Raw genomic sequence first — 12,647 nt, 5'->3', positions numbered from 1 at the left:
GGGAGGTATGATCCGAGTGACAACGTGTGTCAGCTCTTCCTCAGCTGGGAGGTCATGCTCCTGTTGTGCTGGGCCTCTCAGGCTGGGTCCCCAAGTCTAGGGCCCTGAGGCTGGGTCCCTGTGGTTGAAGCCCTGAGGCCTCCCACACCAACGACTTGCAGACTTGCAAGAGGCATTGACCTTTGGGCCCAAAGGAATCTGCAACTTTGAAGTGCTTCCCTTCAGATAATCCCAGAGACAGCAATACCACAGCAGCAGCCAGAACTTGTTTGCTTAAGCACTTGGCTGCATTCCTCCGTTTAATCCTCACCCAACCCTACCATCCAGGTAGTTCTGTGAGCCACGTTTCACAGAGAAGGACACAGAAGGGTCTGAGAGGTTGAGGAGCTGTCCAGGGTCACACAGAAAGGGTGGAACCGGCATCTGAAGTCAGGTGGGCTAAGTGGAGACCTCGCCTTCAGTTCTACATCAGTGTTTCTCAGGCCTCCCCCCCGCCCACCAGACAAAACTCCCCGGGGAGCCGAGTAACATGTAGACTCTGAGCCCCTCTTGGCTCCACTGAAGCAGAATCCCCAGGGAAGGGCCTGGGAGGTGGATCGGGCCAGGTAGGGCTTCCGCTGTGCTGTCGCCTGTGGGCTGGAGCGCTCCTCCCCCTGGACCTGGATGGGAAGGGACTGGTGGAGATTAGGATCATGCGTTAGGATCATGACCACCTTAATGTTGAGCAAAACGCTCTTTAAGATGCCAGCCTGATTCAGAGCTGCTAATAGAACGAGAAAGGGTTTGTGTTCCCCCTTGGGCCGGAGCTATAAAGCAGAGGCCGTTAAGTACTGGGCTTCCCTGATAGTGGCAGCAGCAGCAGAAACCAAAGCTGGGGACAAGGGGAAGGAGGGACTCTGGGGTGTGACATGGGGCTCAGTGCTTGGCGACCCACCCCCCTCTTGATGGAAACAGAATCAGAAAGAGCTGTGCTGGAATCGTCCTTCACTCGCTGTGTGGCCTTGGGTAAGCAACGGATTGTCTCTGAGCCTCAATATTCCTGTCTGCAAAATGGGCTGATAATAGGACTTACCCAACAGTGTTGTTGTCAGCATCAGGTGAGATGTGGGAAGTGCACCATGCCAGCAGCAGCTAACTCTGACATAGCACTTCCTCCGTGCCAATCACTGTTCTACGTGGTTTACATATATAAGCTCCTTTTACCCTCACAACAGCCCTTCCCGGCTGGTGTTACCACTGTCCTCTGTTTCCAGGTGTGAAACTGGCATGGAGATATTCGTGCACCTGCCCGTGGTCCCACAGGTAGGAGGTGGTGAAGCTGAGCCCAATGTATTGGACTCCAGGGTTCATCCTTTTCACCCATCATAGGTGTCCCAAAGGGTGAGTCTCCCAACTTTCCCTCTCCCAAACACTGGAGACATTTGCTGTTCTGTTTTGGACAAAGATGCCTCTTCCGTGGATGGTCGTCCCATCAGGAAAGCCCACTGGACTGAAAAACGGATATCTCCTCTGTCGACTCGGGGCTCCTCTGCAGAGGACGTTCCCTCGCTCGCTACTCCCTTTGTTCGACATCCCACACTATTACCGAGCACGGATCATGTGCCCTGCCCTGTGGACACACAGCAGGCACTAGCTGTGACTGTCGTGAGACCATAACTGGGGAACAAAGCGCGGCCACAAATAAGAAGCGAAGCAAGATAGAAAGTATCTCAGTGTGTGGCAACTGCTGTGGGGAAGAATAAAGCAGAAAAGGAAGGCTAGAGGGGGTGGTCAGGGTAACTGGCTGGGCAGGTGCACTTGAACAATGACCTGAGAAGGTGAGCCACGTGGGTGTGGGGGGAGAGGGTGCCAGCCTGACGGAACACCAGGAACCAAGCCGGCAAGCAGGAGACGGAGGAGGGCCATGTGGCTGAGGGAAGAGAGTTGGAGAGCGGGTCGGAGAGAAAGTGGTGCAGGGAGCCGGTCATGAAGGGTCCCGACAGCCACGGTGAGGTCTTTGACTTGTGTCAGAGAGGTGGAGGCCACCAGGGGAATTGAATTCCTATTCTCTTCTTGAGGAGGGGCAAGACCTTGCTACTCTTGCCTGAACAGGGCTGCCCTGGTTGCCATGAGGAATAGACTGTGGGGCCTGGGAGGACACAGGGGAGCACTCAGCAGGTCCAGCTGACGGATACGGTGGCTTGCTCCATGATGTTAGCGTCTGAGACGGTAAGGAGTGCTCGGATGATGACACACGGTATTCTGAAGGTAGAACCTGGTAGAATCTGTATTTGCTGACAGATTGGATGTAGGATGGTAAGGGAGGAGTAAGTCCAAGGGTTCAGGCTGGGGCAGCCAGAGGGATGAGTAGTCATTCGCTCCAAGGGGGAAAGAGTGAGGTTTGGTGCAGAGGTGGGGACATGTCAGGAGCTCAGATGGGAAGGTCCAAATGGCTAATTAATTAGATCTCCAATTGGAGGTTCAGGTAGGCAATTGGGATACACACCTGAATTTGAGGAGATGTCTGACTACAGATATAAATCTGGGAGTTATCAGCGTAGAGATGGTATTTAAAATCACCACACTGGATGAGATCACCCAGAAAGAATGGGTGGAAAAGAGTGGAGGTCTGAGGACAGAGCCTGGGAGCAGGAATATTTATAGGGCAGAGAGAAGCCGAGGAGGCAGCAAGAGACACTGGGGCCCTGTCACCGCAGCCCCCAGGACCAAGAGGGGACCCCTGGCTCCAGAGCGGGTTATCCCAGCTTCCCTGGCTTTCCAAGTACCTGCTCGGCACTTTCGGCAGGCCTTTCCTGCCCTCTAGTGGTTATGACTGGGAACGCACCCAACGGAGCTAGAGAGCTAGGCCACCTTTCTGGGTTCCTCCTGGGTGGTTTCACTCATTCATTCAGGAGGCAAATTTTATTAAGCACCTACTGTGTGCTGGGCACTGACCAGTGCAGAAGAGAACCAAATGATTTCTTGGAAGAAAAGGCATACAAACACAATTGTAAGACGGTGGCTCTTCACTGCGGGTGGTTTGGGTAATGCCTGGAAACATTTTTTCAATGCATTTTTTCAATGCATTTCAATGCATTTTTCAAAGCATTTTTCACTGCTAGGTGGGGGTGGGTGGATTGCTACTGGCATCTAATGGGTGGAAGCCAAGGATGCCGCAGACGATTTTATAATGCGCAGAGTATCCTCTTACAACAAAGAATTATCTAATGTCAATAAAGGCCAAGATCGAGAAGCCCTGGTCCAATACAACATGTCCAGTGCTATAGCAGATGTATTAACCAGAACGTTTGGTTGCAGAGAAGAGAGTAATTAAACCTGTCTTTGGAGGAAAGGAAGGGTTCACTTCACAGAGACTGAGAGGTTTCAGCTTGTCTTGTAGGATGAGTAGGGCTTCGCCAAGTAGGAAGACGAGAGATTAGAAAATAGATCATAGAAATATGTTCAGATCGTGTCACAGAAGAGTCTAGAATGGTCACAGGCTGAGGTGTGCCCGGGACTGCCCCGCTGATGCAAGATGTTCCAGCACAGCTGTTCAGAGAGCCATCTTCCAGTGGGACGAGAGCGTATCTGGTCATCCTAGACTCAGAGGCTCAATATGGCTGGAGTGGTGTCTGGGGGAGACAGGAGCTAGGTCATGAGGGCCTAGTGAGGTCAGGTGGAGGGGTTGGGTTTTAGCAGAGAGCAACGGGGACTCACTGGTGCTTGCAGGCTGGAGTCTTTCCTCAAGAGAGCAGGGTGGAAGTTGCCATAAACATCCAGAGTAGATAGGAAGAGAGTCTGATCATGGAGAGTGACAATGACCCTCCCTTCTCACGTGCCCCTGAGAATCCCAGTCTTGGGTGAGGGTTGGAAAGAACAGGGCCAAGTGCTCCACACAGGGATAAGGACAAATGAAAACACTCCCAGCACAAGGCCCGGGGCCCCCGGTCATTTGGCTTCCTGACTTGGGCAGTTTCTTCCTCCTTACGTGTCCCAGGCAGAGGTGCTGACTGGGTTAACGCAAAAGCAGGGGTCAGGGAAGTTGGTGTCAGCCTGAATTCTACAGCTGATAAGCCAGGGGACCTGTTACAGCTCTTTCTGGCTTTGGTTTTTCCATCTGCAGCAGGAAGGGGCGGGCAGAGCCTCCCTACGACACTTCCAGTTCTCAACTTCTATGCTCTTGAGCATTCTACTCCTGAGCCCCTCTGAGAGGTGGATTCTGCAGCCAGACAGACCCAACTCTGGAACTTTGCTTTCTGATCAACTGGTGGGACCGCCTCCCGTTCTAGGCCTGAGGTCTTTAATGAAATGAGGACAAATCTATCCACTTGGAGAAGGCAGCCCTTTAAGCTGTGTATCATCAGGCACTCTGCTGGGGCACCCTGAGGGCCACACACTTGGAATCTATGGCTGTGAACTCCCAGGATGCTGTCCTTCTGAGGTCTGTGCCCTACCCAGTGGTTCCAGGTTCCTATCTGCCCAACCGTGTTTCTGGAGAGTGGGTAAACAGGTTTTGCCACAGGAAAATCAGAAAGGGCACAGCCCCAAGAACCATCAGAGAGAACACTGTCTTGCTATTTACAGATGGCTTAACTCGAGTGAGCAGAGATGACAGCAGACGGGGCCCAGGCAGGACCCAGTAGGCAAGGGTTTTCTATCCAGACGGACTCCCATCCATGTAGGGCAATCCACCGCCCACAGGCTGGATGGAATGGCTGGATCGTCCCACCAATAGCACTGGGATTCCAAGGGGGAATTCATTCAGCAAGTTTCTGGCTGAGCATGTGGGGAGGAGAATGTGGGCATTCTGACTCCTGTTCAGTGCTGTTTCTGGGACATCTATTCTGACACCTTGTCTTTGATAGAGAAGGACGCTGGCACCTACAGGGACACACAGATTGGCCACAGGTCATCTAGCTACTGAGTGAAATACGTGGGGCCGTATCCGACTGTCTCACGAGCGTCTTCTGCCTCCAGCTGGGCAAAGGGATAGTGACGTCCTTATTTCAGAAATTGGTTGTGTGCCTGTGTGTCTCTCTCTATTTACGTCACCAACAACATCACAGAAAACCTTCTTCCATTATAAAAACACAATGAGAATTTAGAAAATAAAGCAAAATTGAAACAAAAATGATCCCACTGCCCAAGCATTCACTTTTGGCTACATTTACTTCCTTAGTTTTTCCTATATATAATTCTTTTTCTTCTCCCTTCACATAGTTGAGTTCATATTGACTTTACGATTTCATGCCCTGATTTCACTCACACTATCATAAGTATTTTCCATGTTGTTACACGCTCTTCATAAGTGCCATTTTGAAAGCCGCAAGCTCACTGGACCAACTCCTGATTGTTGGACATTTAGGCTGTTTCAGATCTTTCACTGCTACACCTAATGCTTCAGAGAGCAGCTCTGTGTAAGACAGCTTTGAATATTTGGGATAATTTTATTGGGCTGGAACTTTATGGAGAATACTGATAATATGTATACCAGATGCTTCTGTGGTTGGCTTTCTCATGGTTGGCCTAGACTTGCGGGTCGCATGCAGAAAGCTAACAGGTCCCCTCTCCTCTTTCTGCAGCCTTTCCTAAAGTTTGTGTTGATTTTTTATTCTCATTACTCCCTCGAGACCTATAAGTTATTTCGTAAGACCCTTCTGTTAAAACCTGTCACATTAACAAGGATACTCTCTGTTGAAAGTGAAGGGAAAAAAATTACATCGCAAACTATATTGGTAAAAAATGGACTCTATTGGTTTAAGAAACTGAAAAGCTGTTGGCTTCAGGTATAGCTGGATCCGGGTGCTTAGGCAGTGTGGTCAGGACCTGGTTTTTTGTTGCTTCTTGGCTCAGTTCTGTTGTTAATTCCATCTTCAGACCTTGCATGCTGGCATCGGTTTCAGCCTGCCTGTTTCTAGGCCCGCAAGATAGAGCAAGATTTTCTCCCTGGTAGCTCCTAGTTAAGCCCTCAAATTCACTTTGATTGGACTAGCTTAGGCTGCTTGCTCCCTGCTGCACTCATCACTGTCATTAGAGATATGCCCTGACCTTAAGCCTAGGCTTTGTGGGACTGGGGTCGGCTCCACTTGTCCCAGAACCCATAGATTAGGAGAGATGGTCCCTGCAAGGCATGCTTGGGGCATTGATTATCACAAGAAAAGAGTGGATGCTGGGGTGGAGAACGCGAAACAATAGATGCCACTCTGGGGGACTGAAACTTATCTCAGAAGCATAGCATTTTGGACCTGAAGCATCCTACAAACACATCTCCCTACATCCCTGACAAAGAGGATCCCGTGTTACAACCTCTATGAGAGACAGCCGTTCCAATTCTGTCTGCATACCTCTAATGATAGGGAGCTCACCACTGTGCAGACCAATTCACTCCACCCTGGCATAGCTGTGACCGTAAGAGAATTAATCCTCCTTTACGCTGAGTGTTCAAATCTGTGTATCCACGTAACCACACACGGGCACTGGCCCTACCGGTCCTACCTGAAAGACCCTCAGATATGTAAAGACTGACATCACAGCCTCCTGGGGTCTTTTCTTCTCTCCACGAAACAGCCCCTGGACTTTGTTGTATGTGACTTGGTTTCCTATCTTTTTACAATTGGTTGGCTTCCTCAGATTTGTTAACCTGTATAGAGTCAAGAAGTGACCATGAGGCTCAAGATTGAGGCAAATCCACAAATCCACAGCTCCTCGAGAAGACTTTGGTAGGACAGCCAAGTCTCCTCTTTAAACAGTTGCCCAGATGCAGGGAGAGTTGGTTCCAACACAAGTTGTTGCTTCCCTGTGGTTTGTGTGAATTGCTCTTTTAGCCAAATTCAGGGCTCTGAAAGCGAAAGTAAAAAACCCAACCGTGCATTACTTAAAAGGATATGTATGACATTTAAATTTGTTTTAATGTTTATGTATGTTGACAGAGAGAGAGAGAGAGAGAGAGAGCGTGCTCATGAGTGGGGGAGGGGCAGAGAGAGGGGGAGACTCAGAATCCGAAGCAGGCTCCCGGCTCTGACCTGTCAGCACAGAGCCCAACACGGGGCTCGAACTCACAGACCATGAGATCATGACCTCAGCTGAAGTCGGACGCTCAACCGACTGAGCCAACCAGGTGCCCCAGAGATATATGGCATTTAACTGAAGGGATCCTTTTCTAGGGAGGGCACTCGATGTGCCAGCCATAGAGAAATTGCACCCACTGTTTGGTCGACTATGTGAGCCTCCCACAAACTCCCTTTTCTACCACTCCTTTTTCTGGTGCTCAGAGCTGGCCTCTGCTCCTGGGACAGCATCCAGCACCTTATGGACCCAGGAGATCATAGCACAGGTAGCAGATGGGTGAATCATCTTGTCTTGGTGACCCTGCAGCATTTTGCGCAACTCTGCTTCCTTTTTGTAACCCTAGAGGACTACCATTCAAGATAGTCATGACCCTTCTCTGTTGAGCAGCCTCAAGCGTATGATACCCCCATCCCTCCAATCACCAAAAGCAAGCAAGGAGTTGGCGAAATCATCGATTGGCTGGATTCAATCAACATCAGAGCTGGGGGGCTACTGTTTCAACTCTCTCTGCCATCTGAGTGGGTTGGGGTAATGCTTGCTGCTGTAACAAGTAAGCCCCAAATTGTACATTGGTTTGGATGTGACAGAGTTATTTCTTCCCTCTGTTATAGGACTGGTGGATGATTGGGTCAGCAAGAGGCCATCCTTCATGTCGGCTCTGAGCCCCAGGCTGCTGGATGTTTTGCCGCCTTCAACTAAAGGCTTCCAAGAGGACCCAAAGGGGTGTCTCCATGTCAACTTGCCAGAGAGGAATGCCATGCAAGTTGTATATGAGGGCAGAACTTGACCACAAGACCACATGTGAGTGCAGGAGAGACTGGGAAATACAGTCAAGCTGTGGGCAAAGAGGAAGAACTAGATTTTGGTGACCAGAAAGCAGTCTGTGGCACACAATCCCAATCCAAATTATGAGCCTGGACCATTTAAAATGGAAGCTGAGGAAATGAGTACCGATCCACAGAGGAAGAGTGGCTGGGCAGGCAGGAAATCCCTGTTCCAGATAATTTCCCTCTGAGACACTGCTCCAGCCATCTCCCACATCCTGGTTCCATCTAGCACCCTTGACAGACCATGACCCATCCCCAGGACAAAGGCAGGGGACCTGATTTGCGCACGAGCCCCAGAGACTTCTTGAGTCTTGCTTTTCTCACACACGCTATGCACGGTTTAAAGGTATCACGATAGCATCACCTGGACAAATTTTGAAGCTTTGGCTGAACAACTTGGGATGTCTGAAGGCTTGTCGGGCAAGAGAAACTGACTTGTAAGTTGAGGCAGGTGGAAACTCAGGGATGGATTTCTGATAACACAACGTGATGGATGTATATAGCATTTCCTGACTTCTCTTAACAACTCTTCGGCTGCCATGGCTCCTTCTTGTCGGCTCACTCCACATCAACATTCCTTTTGAAAGGATCATCTCAGACTCAAGTATCTTTTACAGACTCTCAGCCTGCTCAGTTGGCTGTAATTATTGCCTCGATGATCAGGTTGAAGTTCCACTTTTCGTTGCACGACAGATAACCTGTATAAGAGGGACCGTCTTCCCCGGCAGCACCCTCCCAACCCGCTTACTGGCACCGCGGTCCAACGTGACTCCTCAGACTCTCCAGATGCTCCTGACCCAGCTGGCTTCCCTCAACCCATCTCTGGAAAGGGCCATCCTTCAGGGAGCCCTGCTCTGCTCAGATGACAGTAAGAGAGGATTGTGTTCTAGGCTTGTGGCTGTGTTTATGTCACTTTGCACGCTTACTGGTCACACACAAGGTGCACCACGGGCAGGGCAGGACATCTCAGCAGAGGGACTTTTTTCTGAAGTCACAAGTTCACATTCATGTGTGTTGGTAATCACACCATTTCACCAAGCCCTTCTTTTCTTATTATCACATAAGAACCTCTTGATTTATATCCTTGTTTCCCTTCTTAAAACTCCCAGCCCTCCATCATACACACACACACACACACACACACACACACACACGTTTCTAAATGCCAAGCTGTACATTGTGAAGCCCAACTCTATGTTGAATTATAATAATGCCCACACCTTTCAAAATATCAGCATTCAAATGCCAACTTGTGGCTACTTGCTCTCGTGATTTCTCATTGATGACTTTCTATATAGCACATGTCTGTTTATATTTATCTGAGCCAGGGGACTGCACTGCTGATTACTTTTTCCACTTTACTAAATTTATTAACAATGGTTTACACGTCCTGCACATTCAGGAAACCAGCAACAAGGTGATTTCACTTGGGCCTCCATGTCTCCTTTTAATATGGTTGGATCTTATCCAAGCATCCTTTTCAGAAAGAACACTCCACAATGAGTAAGATGTGGACTATGTAAAGTAAGAATCCTTTCCTATTTAAAGGGCTTTCAGAATAATCCTCTTCATACATCATACAACACAACAAGAACATCTTTACCTGAGGAAAATGGCCCTAAATGGTTTAGTGAGGGAGGTGTGTGGTGTGGAGAATGGGGCAAAGGGGGCATTTGAGGGCAAAAGACAGTGACAGGAAGTGGTAGGGTTGAGCTGGCACTGGGAAGCCTGCCCTGGGTCCCATGAAAGAATTATCCCAGACTCTTCAGGCCCTGCAGGTCTAGTGGAATAGAAACACACACACACACACACACACACACACACACGATCTATATGGACACTGCCTGTACAATGTTATTCCCTCTACATGGAACATTCCCTCTTCTTCCACTTCTTTTTTTTTAATGTTTATTTAACTTTTAGAGAGAGGGAGAGACAGAGTGTGAGCAGAGGATGAGCAGAGGAGGGGGGTGCACAGAATTCGAAGCAGGCTCCAGGCTCTGAACTGTCAGCACAGATCCCAACATGGGGCTCCAACCCATGAATGGCAAGATCATGACCCGAGGTGAAGTTGGACGTTTAACTGGCTGAGCCATCAGGTGCCCTCTCTTCTTCCACTTCTGCCCAACGTGTGAATTATCTTAATCCTGAAGGTGAAGATCCATGTTACCATCCACATCCTGCCCTCTCTGTACTCAACACCCTACCTACACTTCTTGTGTCATTTGCCACACTTGATTGTACTATCGGTGTCATGTGTTTGTCTGTCAGCCTATTTTCCCTTTGAACATGGGCTTTTGGAGGCAATAAGCATTTCTTCTACATCTTAATATCCTTCATGTCTGCCATGTGGTCAGTACTCCATGAATGTTGAATGAATGGCTAAAATTAGTATCCAACTTGTTATAAAACCTTAATAAACATTACAATCCAGGTGATTTTTTCCATCCAGAGTCTCTCCTTTATCAATATCCAGGAAGACACTTGATATGCATACTAATGATTTCCATGCATGCTTCATAGAAATGTTCCAGAACCTACCAAACCCCCACATTTGTCATTTGTGATGGCATCATGTTATTCCACTGTGTTAACGCATTTCATTTTGCTTGGTCAGCCTCCCTCTTCTTTGGCCTTCGGGTTGTTGACAATTTCTAGTTATTATGGGTAATGCTGCTCTAGACATGTTTTTCTTTCTTTTTGGGCTAATACCATGGGGTTTGTTACCAAAGAGAGAATTACTCGGTCAGAGAATATAAACAGTGGCTCAGCTTTCATTCATGTTGCCTGATTGCTTATGTAAATTGGTCCAGTGTTTCTAGAAAGCAATGCTGAAGGATGTGCTTCCACTGGCTGCCAATCTTGGGTTTTCTCATATTTATTTTTGCGGCTCTAATAGGCATGTAATGGGACCTGAAAGTTGGTTGGATCTAAATTTTATTTCATAGCTGGTGAGATCGCACATGTTTCCACATGGTGATTTACTACCTCCATTTCCCGGTGTGATTCTGTTCATCTCCTTTGACCACTTATCAGGGGGAATCACATAGCCGCCCATCCATTATCTGTTTTGGGCAGTAAGCAGACCTGGGAAGGAGAATGTGACAGACATAATGGATGCCGCTGCTTTCCTTTTAATATTTATTTTTATTACATTGTGGTGTAAAAATTTTCATTCTTATATATTTGAACCCATCCATCAGAGCCCCGACGGTATCTGTTTCTTCAATAGCTGGGAATTTATCTCCTCATCGGTTGCAGCGGGGATGGTGATGCTGGTCCCTTGTCTCCAGGTTTGTCACAGATTAACGGTACGAGACAACTGAACTTGACAGGCATGCTGTATGAATTCAAATGAACTCTCCCCTGGCCCGTTAGCCAACTGTCCCAGCGATGTTTATTAAATAACAATTTCTTTCCCCAATGTGCTCTTTTGCTGGCCTAGCGTTAGTTTTACTAGGGTCCAAAATCATCTCCGGAATCTCTTCTACTGAATTCTGCTGCTTTCAATTCAGCACAGGACGGTTGCAGTGATTGACAATTCACATCTTAATCGCTCAGGAGGGATCAGCTATCACTGCCATTAAAAGACGAATCCTTCGATGGTTCTTTACCCGGAAGAATAAGCGTCACACACTCAGAGCTATCGAATTCTATTAGAGGACTTACGGAGGTTTACATTGGTATTGCATTCACTCTATATATTGACTCTGGGACAGAGCATATGTACTTAGGGATTACAATTAGACCACAGCTGGAAAGCTCCCCAAAGACTTCGGAGCTTTAGACAAAGGGAAGACTCAAGTTTCCTTCAAATAAGCCTGACCTGGGAAGTGTCCCAAAGGGTCAGTTGGTCCCAAAGCTGATCATTTTGAGTAATGTACTTTGTCTGTAGCCTACCCCGCCCCTGACCCCAGGACAGTGATCTGCACATACCCAGAACAAGAAGACCAAGAAGGAATCTTGGCTATACCCTATGAGTCCTACTGTAAAGGTGTTGGTATGTGGGTAGTTGGGTTGGGTGGGGTGGCAACAGAGGATCCATAGCCCCTCCACTCAGTCTGGAGTCATGGAACGTGAGTCCCATTATTTTAGCACCAGTTTTTTCCAGTTCTTCTGCCCAAGTGTCTTTCAGTTACACTCTCCTGGCAAAGCCCTCAGATTAAATCGATCTACCTGTACACATTCTCTTCCATCACCCCTGGGCTATTGAGGACACCTGAAGGAAGATCACACAACCCCCACGTTGATGCTGCACAAAACTCATGGTCTCCAAGCTCAGCAATGCTGGTGATCCTTCTCTGCTTCTGTGGTTTGCATTCTCTCCTTCAATCCATCTTTCTCTCTCCTCCCTGTTCCACTGAGCATAATGTCCTTGCTCAGATGTGGATCTATTCCTCCTGGAGCTCGCCTGTTCCTGCCTTAGCAGGGACCTCATTCTCCTTATTATACCCTCTCTGTCCTGGGTCCTCAAACTTGCCTTCTCTATTGCCTTTTCCCCCTCGATGCTTAAATGTACTCTCTTCATTGTTTAGGTGTTTTGGGACTTGAACGCTCTTCTCAGAGCCAACATGGCAAACAGACAATGGGTAAACAATAAGAAACTACAGAAACTATTTTTTATCAATGTCACTAATGGCTTCCTTATTTCTTAAAATTTTTTTAATGTTTATTTATTTTTGAGAGAGACAGAGACAGAATGCAAGTGGGTTGGGGCAGAGAGAGAGGGAGGCACAGAATCTGAAGCAGGCTCCAGGCTCTGAGCTGTCATCA

This window comes from Prionailurus bengalensis, chromosome E1 (assembly GCF_016509475.1).
Source record: "Prionailurus bengalensis isolate Pbe53 chromosome E1, Fcat_Pben_1.1_paternal_pri, whole genome shotgun sequence".
NCBI classification, from domain to species: Eukaryota; Metazoa; Chordata; class Mammalia; order Carnivora; family Felidae; genus Prionailurus; species Prionailurus bengalensis.
This window is presented reverse-complemented; position numbering follows the sequence as displayed.